Raw genomic sequence first — 13,715 nt, 5'->3', positions numbered from 1 at the left:
CATAACAACACGATATTCATAACAACATGCCCTTTTCCTAGAAGGGCATAAACCTTAAACAGCTATTTTATTAATGTGCAATTTTGGACTAATGGAAAAAAAAGTCGAATAGGTACCTGAAATAGCATTAATGCAACTTTAAAAAATCAACTTGTAACATTATATAGCTCCCTGTAATGATCTGCAGAGCTCCATACAGTTGCATCCTTGTGACTACGTGGGATTGTGGCCTAAGTCAGCACTTCTCAAAATGTGGTCCCTTGGAAGCAGACTGTTCCCTCCAAATTTCCAGATGCTAAACTGCATTAAAAGAGGTATAACATACATTAAATCCTTTTTCCATGTAAGTAATTGCTGCTGTAATGCTAGAAAATTATGAAAGGAATGAAGGTCAGCACAATTTCTGAATGGGCGGAACAGACTACATAAGGCAATCTGTCTCTAACCATGTGGCCTAGCCCAGAAACAAGCTTAAGAATTCCTGATGCAAGCCTATTTGAAATGCAGATTTTTATTATATTTTTTTTAATGCTTTGTGTTTGTCAGGTTGCTTATATATGTTTCTACAGTTTGTCTGCATTCTTCCAGTCTCCTAGCCTTCTGCCTGACTGCAGTTCCTCAGGGCAGAGTGAATTATAAAAGAAAAATGGTATAAATCAAAAGTCCTTCTAGATTACACTGTGGGGGAAAAAATATAAAGAAACATATTGCTCTTACTGCCTAACTCTCAATTATAGAAAAATAACATCAGTGAGAAAATTACTACTTTCATAATTACCCCTCTCAATAACTGTTTTTTGAAATCCTGTGAAAAGCTCTCAGAGTGCATTTCAAACTTTGAAGTAGTGAAGTAGATCAAAGTACATGTATGGTTTCTCTCTCTTATTAAGGAAGCTGTATGGTATTTGACAGCTACAGGCAATGAGAATTGTGTGAAACTTGTAGGATCATAACAACAATAAACTTGAAGCAGTATGTGTCTTGATAGATTTAAATACAAAATAAGAATGTAATGTTGCCAGTTAAATGGATTGTGGTGTTTTTCTCTCCTCAGGCCAAGCACGCAGTGTTTTAGACAACAAACAAAAACACCCCCATGGTTAGAAGGGAAAAAGATACTTCTTTTAGTCATGAAAAGTGTAGCTTTCCAGTGTTTTAACCGAACTGTATTTGGATTAAAAAAAAAAAAAATTTTAAAACAAAGTTTGAATTGTAGGGGTAGGAGGTGGGGCATGGTTAAATGGATTAGATCGCCTCTGGAACACAGATTTTCATCAGGAGCATGTGCTCCATACACTATCGCCAAATCTTTGATACAGAAATTCTTCTATTGCTTGGAATAAATCAGAGGCAGGGTTAACAGATGACAGTATCTTCTTTAACAGAGAGAGCAATTGCAGGGAGATTAAGAACACGTTTTCTCTGTCATTCAGTTCCTTGAACAATGAGTCCATCAGCTCGTCTCATTCTTGTAAGGCATGGCTACGTTTGCTAGAGCTATATCTGGAAAGAACATGACCTCTTAGTGTCACTGGCCCAGCCTTTGCAATGCAAAACTCAAAGAAGCTAAATATCGAGGAAGATGTTTTGCCTGAAAGCACAAATTCATCCTCCGAAGCAACATCTACCCTTCGCTTTGTCAATTTTCCAACAACAGCTGCTAGTTATCTGTCATATTAATATGCTTTCAATATACTGTGCTTGAAGCAGCTGGACCAACTTGAAACCAATTTGAAAAACATGTTTATAGAGAAAGACAAAGGAAATGACCTGTAACATTGTAGACACAATATGTTCCACATGAGAGCTTCACCAGTTGAGTTTTTACTCAGTCGTTTTATTACCATTCAAGGTCTCCAGCTTTCATTGTGCTGCTGTTAGTAGGTCTGGGATGCCTTTGACTTCCAATCTGCCTTCCCAGTATTTTCTGTGGTTCTTTGGTCCCAGAGAAGAAGCAGCAGTTAACCAGCCGTTAAAGCAAACAGCTCCAGCACACATTCCTGTCCATCTGCAGCCGAGTGCAATGACTAAACCAGGATTTGCTTAACTAGTCGGCCTGGGAGAAGAATGAGCAAGCAGGTATTTCCTTTTTTTTTTGCATCTATGAAGAGACAAGAATGAGATTCAAAGAATAAGTGCTACAAAATGCTTCAAAAGAAATGGTTTTTCTTCCAAGCAACTTCGCTGTAAAAGGTGACAAATCTTCCTTGTAACCAAGTGATCCACCTCCGACCCACCCACCCCTCATGCTACCAGAATTTAGTGAAATGTGACAGTTAGAAAGATCACAGTTTTAACTATTTTGGATGTTAGGGTCACATCTTAGAACGTAATGAAGGAGAAAGTTGAGGAAAAGATCTTTTTCTCATCTTTTGTTCTGCATAAAATTCTTAACTTGATCCAGAATTACTTCCAATAAGCCAAACTAGTCATTTTTGTTTCATGAACTTTGAGTCTGAGAATATAAATCTGAAAAAAAAATTAACCAAACCCACAAACAAGCATTTTCCCTACAAGTACTATATCTTTTTTCACATTTTATAAAGAAATATATACAAGCCTTTAAACAGGTATTTGTTAAAGGAAGTACTGCAGGCCCATTGCTCTCGCTTGGTACAGATAATTTTGAACATTTTGGTGGTTTTGCATTTAAAATCTCAAGCCCAAGCCCAACATTTAAAGGAAATTTCCTTTGTGCATCCATGTGATTTTAAAATGGAACTTATAAAGCGACATTTTGAAGTATTGACCTATGCAAAGCGTCAGTTAACTAGAGAAAAGATTAAAGTACAAGACTAACTAAAACAGTCAGCCCTCCATGTTCTCTATCAGCTGATCAAGATGCTGTTGCTCTCCAGAAACATACTTGTTTCAGTTGTGGTCAAAAATATGCTGATCGTAAGCTTCTGATGCAATGCCATCATGGAAAAGCCATTGCAATGCTACAATGCGTGACATGAAGTGCTGTCAGGAGTTAGGAAAGCACTAATGCAATTAAGTAAAGTTTTTAGTGGTTCCTCCTCTGAAATGCTAGTTTGGTAAGCCACATTTAGAAGCAAAATTGAGACTGAAACAGCACAGAGCAAGACAGTAAGGAATGGAGTGTATGCCTGTCTTTCTTACCAAAAAAAAAAAAAAAAGGCTTATTTAATCCAGCAAATGCTTTGGTTTGTTTAGTCTAGCAAAAAAAAAATCTAAAATGAGATAGGATTATTCCTCATAAATACATCATGGAAAGGAAAACGAAGCTAAAGGGTAATGCTGGTACATGAATAATTGAGTATCAGCTTATCATGAACAAAACTTAGGCTAAATTAAAAGGCAGTTTCCAACCATCAGAAGAGCAATGATCAGAAACAGTTTTGCAACAGGAGTAGTGAGAGCACCAGCGAAAACAGACCTAAGGTGGCACTTGATGTGTTTGTGAACAGGATAACGCAGTATGGTGCCTGAGAAAGCAAGGAGGACGCGTGTTCCCCTGGTGAACTGCATTACACAGCTCTGATTTGGATGCATTCATCAATCTGCAATATCAAGGGAAACAGCAAGGGAAATAGATACAAGACCAAGTTTGTGTGTATATTGAACATCCTGGAGGTCTGTAAATTCAATTGTTTTCCTGCTTTTACTCTGTTCTGTCAGCTTAAGGGAGTTTTTATTTAAGTAATACTTAGACATGCAGTAAGTAAATGTGAAAACACACACCTTGCAGGGTATCTAAGCATGCAAATATAAAACCTTTACTGATGACCACATTTGTTTTAGACAGAACTGCACCTACTAATGAATTGAAAGTCTGCTGATTGACAGTGCATAGAGACAGAATGAGACTTTTCTAATCTGAGTCTCCCTATCACCTCTTATTCTCAACCTGGCTTCCCACTTCTAATCATGCCTTCAAAATTTCTTGTCTCTGTTTTACATCTGATCAGCCAGGGGATAAAGAAGATCCAGCTGGAACTCATCGGCCTCAGTTTTTAAAGACTGTTTCTAAATTTTCTGGTCAGCGTGTTGGCTGAACTGCTTTGCCACCCAATTTGAACCGTCGCTTTTCCATGAACCTGCTGATGCCAAATCTTACACAAAATGCTGTGTTTCACAAACCGCATTTTTTCAGCTCAGATATCCTCATTTTACTGAGAGGAAAGCTCTAAGCCAGAGCAATTATCTCACTTCTGCCAGACCATACAATAGAAATGCAGAGCATATTACAGCAACCTTTAATATGTCAGTTTCAGCATGTTAACAGTTACCCTGAATATGCAGAAAAACCTGCAGCAAGCTTTCATCGAGACTTAAATTAGCAAATCTTCATTGCTTTGCCCTGTGCTACATGGCCTCATGAGCTCAAGAGCCTGAAATATTAGGCAACGCTTCTCCATGCTCCATTTATTAGTGAAGAGGGTTTATACGGGTTTGGAAATGTCACCATCCCAACAAACCCCTGTAAACGCTACCAGGATGAAAGTATGAATAGCAACTCACCCTGAAGACATCTAAGGGCTTTCCTTCTGTAAAAAGTCTTAGAAAGTCTATAAATCCACTCCTCTGTAAAGTATCATGGAGTTCTGCACTATTGGATTTTTCCTATGGGCCTAGGTATTCTTTCAGCAGTGCTGTTAGTCAAACCTCTCACCTACAAATTACACTGCTACTGAATACATGAGAGTCCTTTCCTATATGTCACAAGAACTGGAAATCTTAAACATAAACAAATAAAATAATTTCAAAAATTAAAATCCAAATATTATATGTTGCATTAATAAATTATTTTCATGTGTCATTTACTAAAAGCATGATGAATCTCTCCAGAAAATTAAACTCTGCTCTTCCAAGTTTCAATCAAATCTTAACTTCCAGTAAAGCAAGTAATAAAAAAATTACCTCTCCTTTAGTCTTAAATACCTCTACATTTAGCATAATTTGGAAGGCTTATCCTGGGATTGCGTAAACCTCTCAGGGGTACTTTTCATGCCTGCTAAACATAGGAATGGTCTGTCTCATACAACGTACACCCCATTGGCCTGCTCCACATGGATCACTCATGAGGAACAGGGCTTTCCATTCGCACATGCTGAAGCATCAATCTAAAGACCTTAAAATGGCCAGAGGGAAAGGGGAAAGTTTCTGCATCTTAAGGGTGCTGGGATGTGACTGGCAACCTTACTGGCTTTTATATTTCTGGTTTTATTATATTTCTGTTTATATTCTGTTATATTATTTCTCTTTTTATATATATATATTTTATATATATATATATAAATATATATAATATATAATATATAGTATTATAATATATATTATGTTATATATAATATATATAATATATATAATGATAATATATATAAAATTTACCCCTGACAAAATCTTTCAGTTCAAGCTCCAGAAGCTTGTTATTCAGTGAGGGGGAGGTATTGAGCATCACAACCTGTTCTTATTTTCCTGGAGTGACTAATAGTTACCAGTTTCTTCAAACGTGTGAGAAGTTCCATCAATTTATCTAATTCAGAAAATAAGCTGGGACAAAGGCAGCATCAACAATGCAAATATCTAATTAAAAACTACACATGATTCAGAAACAAGCAAATTCCAAAACTTCATGTATTCTGTTGTAAGCCTTCCAGTGAGAAGTCAAAAATCAAATGTGAGCAACATAATGAAAAAACCAAGAGGCAACTTCGCTAAGGTAGGAAAATCTTTGGCAGCAAAAGAAGAGAAAAAAATTCCCCAACCCTTCCACAAGGACCCTGTTGCATAGTAGTTAAAAACAGCTAATGACAGCAGGGAAGGAACTTAATCTTTCCCTACGAAATATCTCAAGGTAGGAATATTATGTTACTTTTACAGGGGAGAAAAAAGGTATTTTTATATATATATATAAAAAATAGATTTTATAGTCTGTATTTTTATATACTTTAATATGTTTTTTTTTCCATCTGGCCAGGCCCTTGGACCAGATCTTCTGATGACATTTACAGCAAACCAGCAGCTCAGCTGCTGCACTGCATGGCTGGAGTCCTTAGTCACAGAACATCACGGGTGTGACACACTGCCTGCAGAAAACAGCACAGGGCCTTGGGATACCTTCCCAACCATTTCCATGAAGCACTACAGCAACATTTCCACATCAAAATATATCTCTTTTTTTTGAGAAAATGTTTTAAATAATTCACAGAAAATGTAAGGATTTCAGGTAGCTGTGATGTTTCAGGAGGCAGGGGATCAAAGCATGGTCTCTCTCTACTCCTCCCTCACTGCTTCCCAGCAGATCTGATTTCAGGGTTGGGAGCTGAGAAGTGCAGAGAAACGTAAGTAAGAAGCAGAGATAAATTAGTAGCAAAAAGTCTCTGCCTAAAACTGGACCCGTGTAGTCCCAGTGTTTGAAATACCTGTATTACAAACTAGAGTTTTACAAACTGTTTCCAATCAAGTTGCTAAAAATAATAGTTTCAATCATGCTCTACCAAGCAAAAAAAGCAAAACAATTGAATTTAAACAAACAGACTTGGCTGCATGTAATACAGCAGAATCCCGACACTGAATTTAAAGCAGCTATCTTATCTCTGATGCCTAAACATTTCCATGTGTACAGACAAAAATATTTCCCAAGAATGTTGTTTGTTTATGTTCTGCAGCTTGCTTCTTTTTTGCTTCATCAAGGTCCTTTTCATACAAGTTTAACAGAGATGAATCCAACTGAATTAATCTCCAGATAAATTCATGAAAGTAAGATTAGACTGTGGCTACATGATGAAATTGTTTGCACTCTGTATGTTTTTCTTTGTTCCGTGAAGCCGACTGTTTACTGAAAAATTGCAAATTATTCATCTCTTGTGAAGTCCAGTTTTATCTCTAGTCATTGACTTCCTTCTATGAATAAAAGGAACTTTTCGTCTAGACAAAAATCCATACCTCAATCCGATTTGGTTCCACGCTCTCCAGCAGCATGAATTTGATTTCTTGTTGTTTTTTCCCTGTGATATCTCCCAAATAGCCAATACCCTTACTTAAATCAGACAGGTTCTCCCCTCGGTTTGAACTTTGTCTACTTAACATGTTCACAGAAGAGTGCCAAGATTAATTCATTAAGCTTAATTTACTACCCCATACTCTTATAACGGGTGAGCTCTCACTACGGTTTTTCAAATTAGTGTTTTAATAATGCTGTCCAAGCGTAGATGATTAGTCCAATTAATTGCTTTGGGAAGAGTTTTATGAATACTTCTGATCAACTAAGAACCACGAGTCTTTCGAAAAGGAACATATTGTTACATGAACAAATTGTTGTGCAGAATACCCAAATTACTTAATCTATTTGTACTTTTGCCTTGGTGTTTCTACATAATTTTTTTGTGTTTTTTCCCTCTTTACAGCATGACATAAGAAATCTAAGAGCAAACTCTGGTAGAAAGTAAGAAGGGAACTAATTTAATGATGTTTTATTGTGTATGTTTTGCTGGGGAGGAAGCCAGATAATTAGCTGAAGTTCTACTTGTTCGTAGAGGAGTTCTGCTTTCTTCTGCAGCTCGTGAATTTGTGTTACTTCAATAAATGCAAACTGAGAAAGTTTACTCTTTTCTAAATGGTCTTGTTTTTCTGAAACGGTAGAAGTCCCTGACCTTTGCCCAGGTATAACAGCAGTTGATACAACCTGTCTCTCAGTGAAGGGCACAAGATTTCAAAATCATTCAAGCCCTAAGCTTCAAATTTTATCCACTACAGATCAAAAACAAGCTATACAGGAGAAGAAGAATGTTCATGAATGTCCTGGTTTGAGGTAAAACAGAACCATGAAGACCAACACATACAAAAAGCAAAAGAGAACAGTAAATTACCCAGCACTGAAAAAAAAAGAAATTTCAGTTAGGCCTAAGTATGGAATCAAGCTGTTCAGTCCACTCTCTTCCTCGAACCTTTCTCACTGATGTTTTTTTATGCATCCTGGACTCTCCCGTTATCTATCATCTGTCTTTACTCCCACTCATGGTGCTCCTGCTGTGCTGTGTTAACTGCAATATAGCGTCACTATCTGGATCGCATTTAGCTGGATGAAATGGAGATCAATCTGTCTGTCTAAATCCTTCTGTTAAAACCGGAGGTGAATGATTGCACACTGACAGCCTGATTTACCTTTAGCCCCTGCAGAGCCCAGAATGGGAACTAGGGGAATACTGAGAACGACAATGTGCTAACAACCCATATTAGATATCCTGGAGAGACCTCAGCACCGAGCAGATACTCCTGTATCTCATTACAGAATAATTCGAGCACCGCCTCAACAGCATCTGGTTCTGGCATTGCTGGAGACATCATATAGGTGTAAATGTTGTGCTGATCTACACCAGAAGAGAAACTCCTTACACCCATCAGATACTGCAAGAAGATGAAAGCTGAAAATTTCAACTGTCTTCTATTAGTAAGAGAACTGAGTGTCTAGTTACTCATGTGCTTTTTTAAGATTATGAACTTTTCACTGTAGGCATGATCTCTCACTACACACCACACGCTGATCTCAGTGCCTTAAAAATTGTAAGGGGAAGGACTTTATGCTTTTTTGTATCTTTGAACTATCACCAAGTCCTGCCATGGCCCTGCCAGCCTTACAGCTGCCAGGGAACAAGTTTGAGTATAATAACCTCTTGTACACGACAGAAAGCCCATCCCAAGTACAAGCTAATTAATCAGAAGATGTCTATAACCAATGGGTGTGAGGTCAGTCCTTCTCATTGCTTCATTAAATACCTTTTTTCTGTTTGGCACTAAGCAGATTCTTGGTGCTTGGCTTCTGGGAATTCTGGCACTGCCAATACTGCCTGCTCCCCCAGTCCCTGCCTTGCAGTCCATCCACTCGAGATGTGTGGGAGGGGAGGTTGCCAGTGAAGACTGAGGCAAATATTGCCAATACTACTAAAACAATTCTGGTAGTGCCAATTCACTGCTTCTATTTTTAGTGAATTTCACACTTTTTCCAAGACAATAAGAATCTGAATGCATATGGTATATATGGCATCTTCTAGCTAGGCATATAAAATACCTTCTAAACATTAAGCAATCCATGCATTGATCGTATAATGAAGCTGCAATACATTCAGTCTTAATCCCAACTGTTAGAGCTCAATGGTAAAAATATGACACCTATTTCACAGAAGACACCTTGGCAAAAATCCATCAATCCTACAAAAGAACAGTTACGGGTTTTGCTGTCCTATCTTTGCTCCTTACCCTAGATGCCATCACGCCCATTCTTTGGTCTCCTTATCCAGTTCCGGTTCATGTGTTAAACAGCATCTGCAAATGTGAAGGAGAAAAAAAAAAGATACCTACACATAGCTTCCAAAACGGCAGGATATGAGCACGTGCCAGGGCACTGAAGTTGAAAAAGCCTTTGATGAATTAAAAGATGCAATATTAATAATATATAAATACAGAGAAACTACCAAGAAAGCTTGGAGCATACACTGGATAGTGGATTCTGCTGATCCTGGCCGCTTCAAAGTACTGTCAAAGGTCTTCAGAATATATTCAACAGTATAATTCTTCCAAACCAAGTTTAGCACATATTTCCTTAACAAATAAATGATCATAAGTGCGTCCCCCCATAATTCAAACACATGGCTGGTGGAGCACATGTTAGGATTTTGCTACATTAGCAAAAATATGTAAGCAGTGTTAAGATTTGGGCATTGAGGAGTTTCTCACTGATCTTTTGGAACATAATAAATATCAAACAACATTAAGAAGTTAAATTTGTCAATAAAGGATTGTAAGAACTGACAATATTTTGTGACTAAAAGATAGCAGATTTTTTTAAACATAGAATCATGGAATAGTTTGGGTAGGAAGGCACCTTTAAAGGCCATCTAGTCCAACCCACCTGCAATAAGCAGGGACATCTTCAAATAGATGAGGTTGCTCTGAGCCTCGTCCAACCTGACCTTGAATGTTTCCAGGGTGAGGCATCTAGGACTCCTCTGGGCAACCTGTTCCAGTGTTTCACCACCCTCATTGTAAAAAATGTCTTCCTTATATCTAGTCTAAGTCTACTCTCTTTTAGTTTAAAACAATTACCCCCTGACCTACCGGAACAGGCCCTGCGTAAAAGTTTGTCCCCATCTTTCCTGTAGGCCTCCTTTAAGTACCGAAAGGCTGCTATAAGGTCTCCCTGGAGCTTTCTCTTCTCCAGGCTGAACAACCCCAACCTCTCAGCTGGTCCTCGTAGGAGAGGTGCCCCGGCCCTCTGATCATTTCTCTGGCCCTCGTCTGGACCCGCTCCAACAGGTCCATGTCTTTCCTGTGCTGAGGGCCCCAGAGCTGGACACAGGACTCCAGGGTGGGGTGTCCTCAGGGCAAAAACAGGGGTGGAATCACCTCCCTTGGCCTGCTGGCCACACTTCTTTTGATGCAGCCCAGGATATTGTTGTCGTTCTGGGCTGTGAGCGCATGTTGTTGGCTCATGTCCAGCTTCTCTTCCACCAGTACCCCCAAATCCTTCCCAGCAGGGCTGCTCTCAATCCCTTCATCCCCCAGCCTCTGTTGATACTGGGGGTTTCCCCTACCCAGGTGCAGGACCCAGCTTTTCTTCCACCAGTACCCCCAAGTCATAGAATCACAAAATGGTAGGGGTTGGAAGGGACCTCTGGAGATCATATAGTCCAATCCCCCTGCCAGAGCAGGGTCACCCAGAGCAGGTTGCACAGGGATGCGTCCAGGCAGGTTTTGAATGTCTCCAGAGACGGAGACTCCACCACCTCTCTGGGCAGCCTGTTCCAGCGCTCTGCCACCCTCAAAGTAAAGTTCCTCCTCATGTTTAGGTGGAATTTCCTATGCTCAAGTTTGTGCCCATTCCCTCTTGTCCTGGCACCACCGAAAAGAGCCTGGCCCCATCCTCCTGACACCCACCCTTAAAGTATTTATAAGCGCTGATAAGATCCCCCCTCAGACGTCTTTTTTCCAGACTGAAGAGACCCAAATCCTTCAGCCTTTCTTCATAAGAGAGGTGTTCCAGTCCCCTAATCATCTTGGTAGCCCTTTGCTGCACCCTCTCCAGCAGTTCCCTGTCCTTCTTGAACCGGGGAGCCCAGAACTGGACACAGTACTCCAGGTGCGGCCTCACCAAGGCAGAGTAGAGGGGGAGGATGACCTCCCTCAACCTGCTTGCCAGCCCCCTCTCGGCAGGGCTGCTCTTGATCCCTTCGTCCCCCAGCCTGTGCTGGTACCAGGGGTTGCCCCAACCCAGTTGTAGGACCCTGCACTTGTCCTTGTTGAACCTCATGAGGTTCACATGGGCCTACTTCTCGAGCTTGTCCAAGTCCCTCTGGATGGCATCCTATCCCTCAGGTGTGCCAGCTGCACCACTCAGCTTGGTGTCATCCACAAACTTGCTGAAGTGCACTCATTCCCACTATCTATGTCACTGATGAAGATATTAAACAGTACCGGTCCCAATATGGACCCCTGAGGGACACCACTTGTCACTGATCTCCATCTGGACATTGAGCCGTTGACCACTACCCTCTGGATTACACCATCCAACCAATTCCTCATCCGCTGAACAGTCTGAGGAAATCTGCATCTACTGAAACTCCTAGAAAAAGATACATTATTTATCCTCAGACTTTTGGAGTTGGTTTGGTAACAAATGGGATGAAAGGCTTTAGAGGACAAGGGATGCTTCTGAAATGCTAATGTTGATGTGCATTTTTTCCTTTTATCAGGCTGCAGTTAGCCTTCATAAGCTTTTCAAAGTGGAGTACCAGAGTATTTCTGTTCCTAAAACTGAAATAAGAAATTACTACAAAAATGAATTTCGGCTGGAATACAGCCAATTATTACTATCAAAACTTTTTACAGCTCATGTCACTAAACACAGGGAATACTGCTTGTGAGTGACAACTTCATAGAAGGCTTTATTTTAATCATCAAAAAAAGCAAACAACTGCAACAAAATTGCAATAACTGACAATTTTTTCAGCTGTGCTCACCTTAAGTATAAGATAAAATACATACCCTGAAGGAAATTACCACACACTCTCCTTTCAGGATTCAGCTGGTTTTGTTACTTTCTTGATTAGAGAAAATCAAATCTTCTTTCTGAATCTTTTCAAAGATATAGGTAATAGTAGCCTCTGCACTCAGTGTTAAGTAACAAAGGCCAAGGTTTACTCAGCCATGGCCAACTGATGTGCTGTTGGCTTGTACTCCGGCACTAAAAAGAACAGATGGCTTAACGAAATTTAATTTGCTATTTTATTTATTCTTATGCTGCCTCTTTGTCATACAAATATTAAACATTTATATTATACAGTTAGAAAAACAAGACAAATTTTAAAGCTACTTTATGAGCCAATCTGACAAAAAATCATCAATTCTGAGATGTAAAATAAGTCACTAAAGTAGGATTCTAGGTCATTGTTTTTTTTCTGACATAGTCTGGGATGGAAACAGCAAAGACTGCCATTAGAAATGATATTATTCAGTAACGATTGCCAGCTTAGTAGTTGATGTCAGTATTGCTGTGTCAGTGATTATTTGGAGAAAAAAAAACCCACCATACAACAAAAATCCCCCATCATCTCCTAACGCATGAAAAAGCAAAGAATTTCTTAAAAGTAAACTCACGCATTGAAATCTGGCAGTCTTCTATTTCCAAGATGCTTCTCAGTGCTCAACAGAGAATGATGACATCTGCAATTTGTTTGATTACTTCTTGTGATCACTTATTCATTGCAAGATCTGGGCTTGATCATCTCCCCAGTATTGTCTTAGCAGCGTTCATGGGATCAGACCATTTTATGTGATACTGTAGATCTCATCATTGTAAAATTAAAACTTCTGACGACTTTGCGGTATTGTTTTGGCATTCTGTCAGAATAACTCCTGCTGTCATCCTTCTTAGGAGACTTGACTCTAAGTAGGATTATTACTGTGCAAGAGCCTACAGTGCTACAAATTAGATCATTAATTGTAAAGTAAGTTCAAACCCTATGATTTGGCAAAGATAGTTTTGAATAAATAGGCTCATTGTAGTTTTGGAATCTTCCTTTAGGAACATATTCATCACGGGTCATATTGTTAAGCATAAACTCCTGCACATTTGGTACACTGATTTTAAAAATATATTTCTAGGTATTCTGTATATAAGGCTGCCACAGCTTCACTGAGTTGACTCCAGAGAACCTCATAAAAAAATAAGTGCAGAGTCTGATGCCACATTCATTCTTAAAATGGTCATTGACAATTCAAATTTCTGCACTTTGTAACTATGTTTTTTAATCTGAGATTAATATATATTAATTTTCTAATAAATTTTCACATATTAAGTCATATGCATATATATAGATTTCTGCAAAATAGCAGACATGGTGTCAAAGAACATCTTCAAGATTATCTGTGTCTGAACCCCTTTAATTTGTCTGGTCACTTAAGGATAACAGAAGACAGAAGTGAGCTCATAAATTCCATTCTTTATATATTTATACACCGATTCATTTAGAAGCTCACAGTTGAAAACAGCAGTCACCTCAGGAGAGAGCAGCAACAGACAATTAACATTACATTTAATGCCAAGTATCCGTTAATGAAAACTAAACAGATGCAAGTGCAGTGATGCAAACACACCATTGTTTCTCAGATAGTTTAAGCACAAAGTAAAAGGTAAAGATAAAAAAGCTTTTGTATGACTACATTTCATTTAATCTTCTTTTCTTACATGTCAT

Source organism: Chroicocephalus ridibundus, chromosome 6, assembly GCF_963924245.1.
Source record: "Chroicocephalus ridibundus chromosome 6, bChrRid1.1, whole genome shotgun sequence".
Taxonomy (NCBI): Eukaryota; Metazoa; Chordata; class Aves; order Charadriiformes; family Laridae; genus Chroicocephalus; species Chroicocephalus ridibundus.
This window is presented reverse-complemented; position numbering follows the sequence as displayed.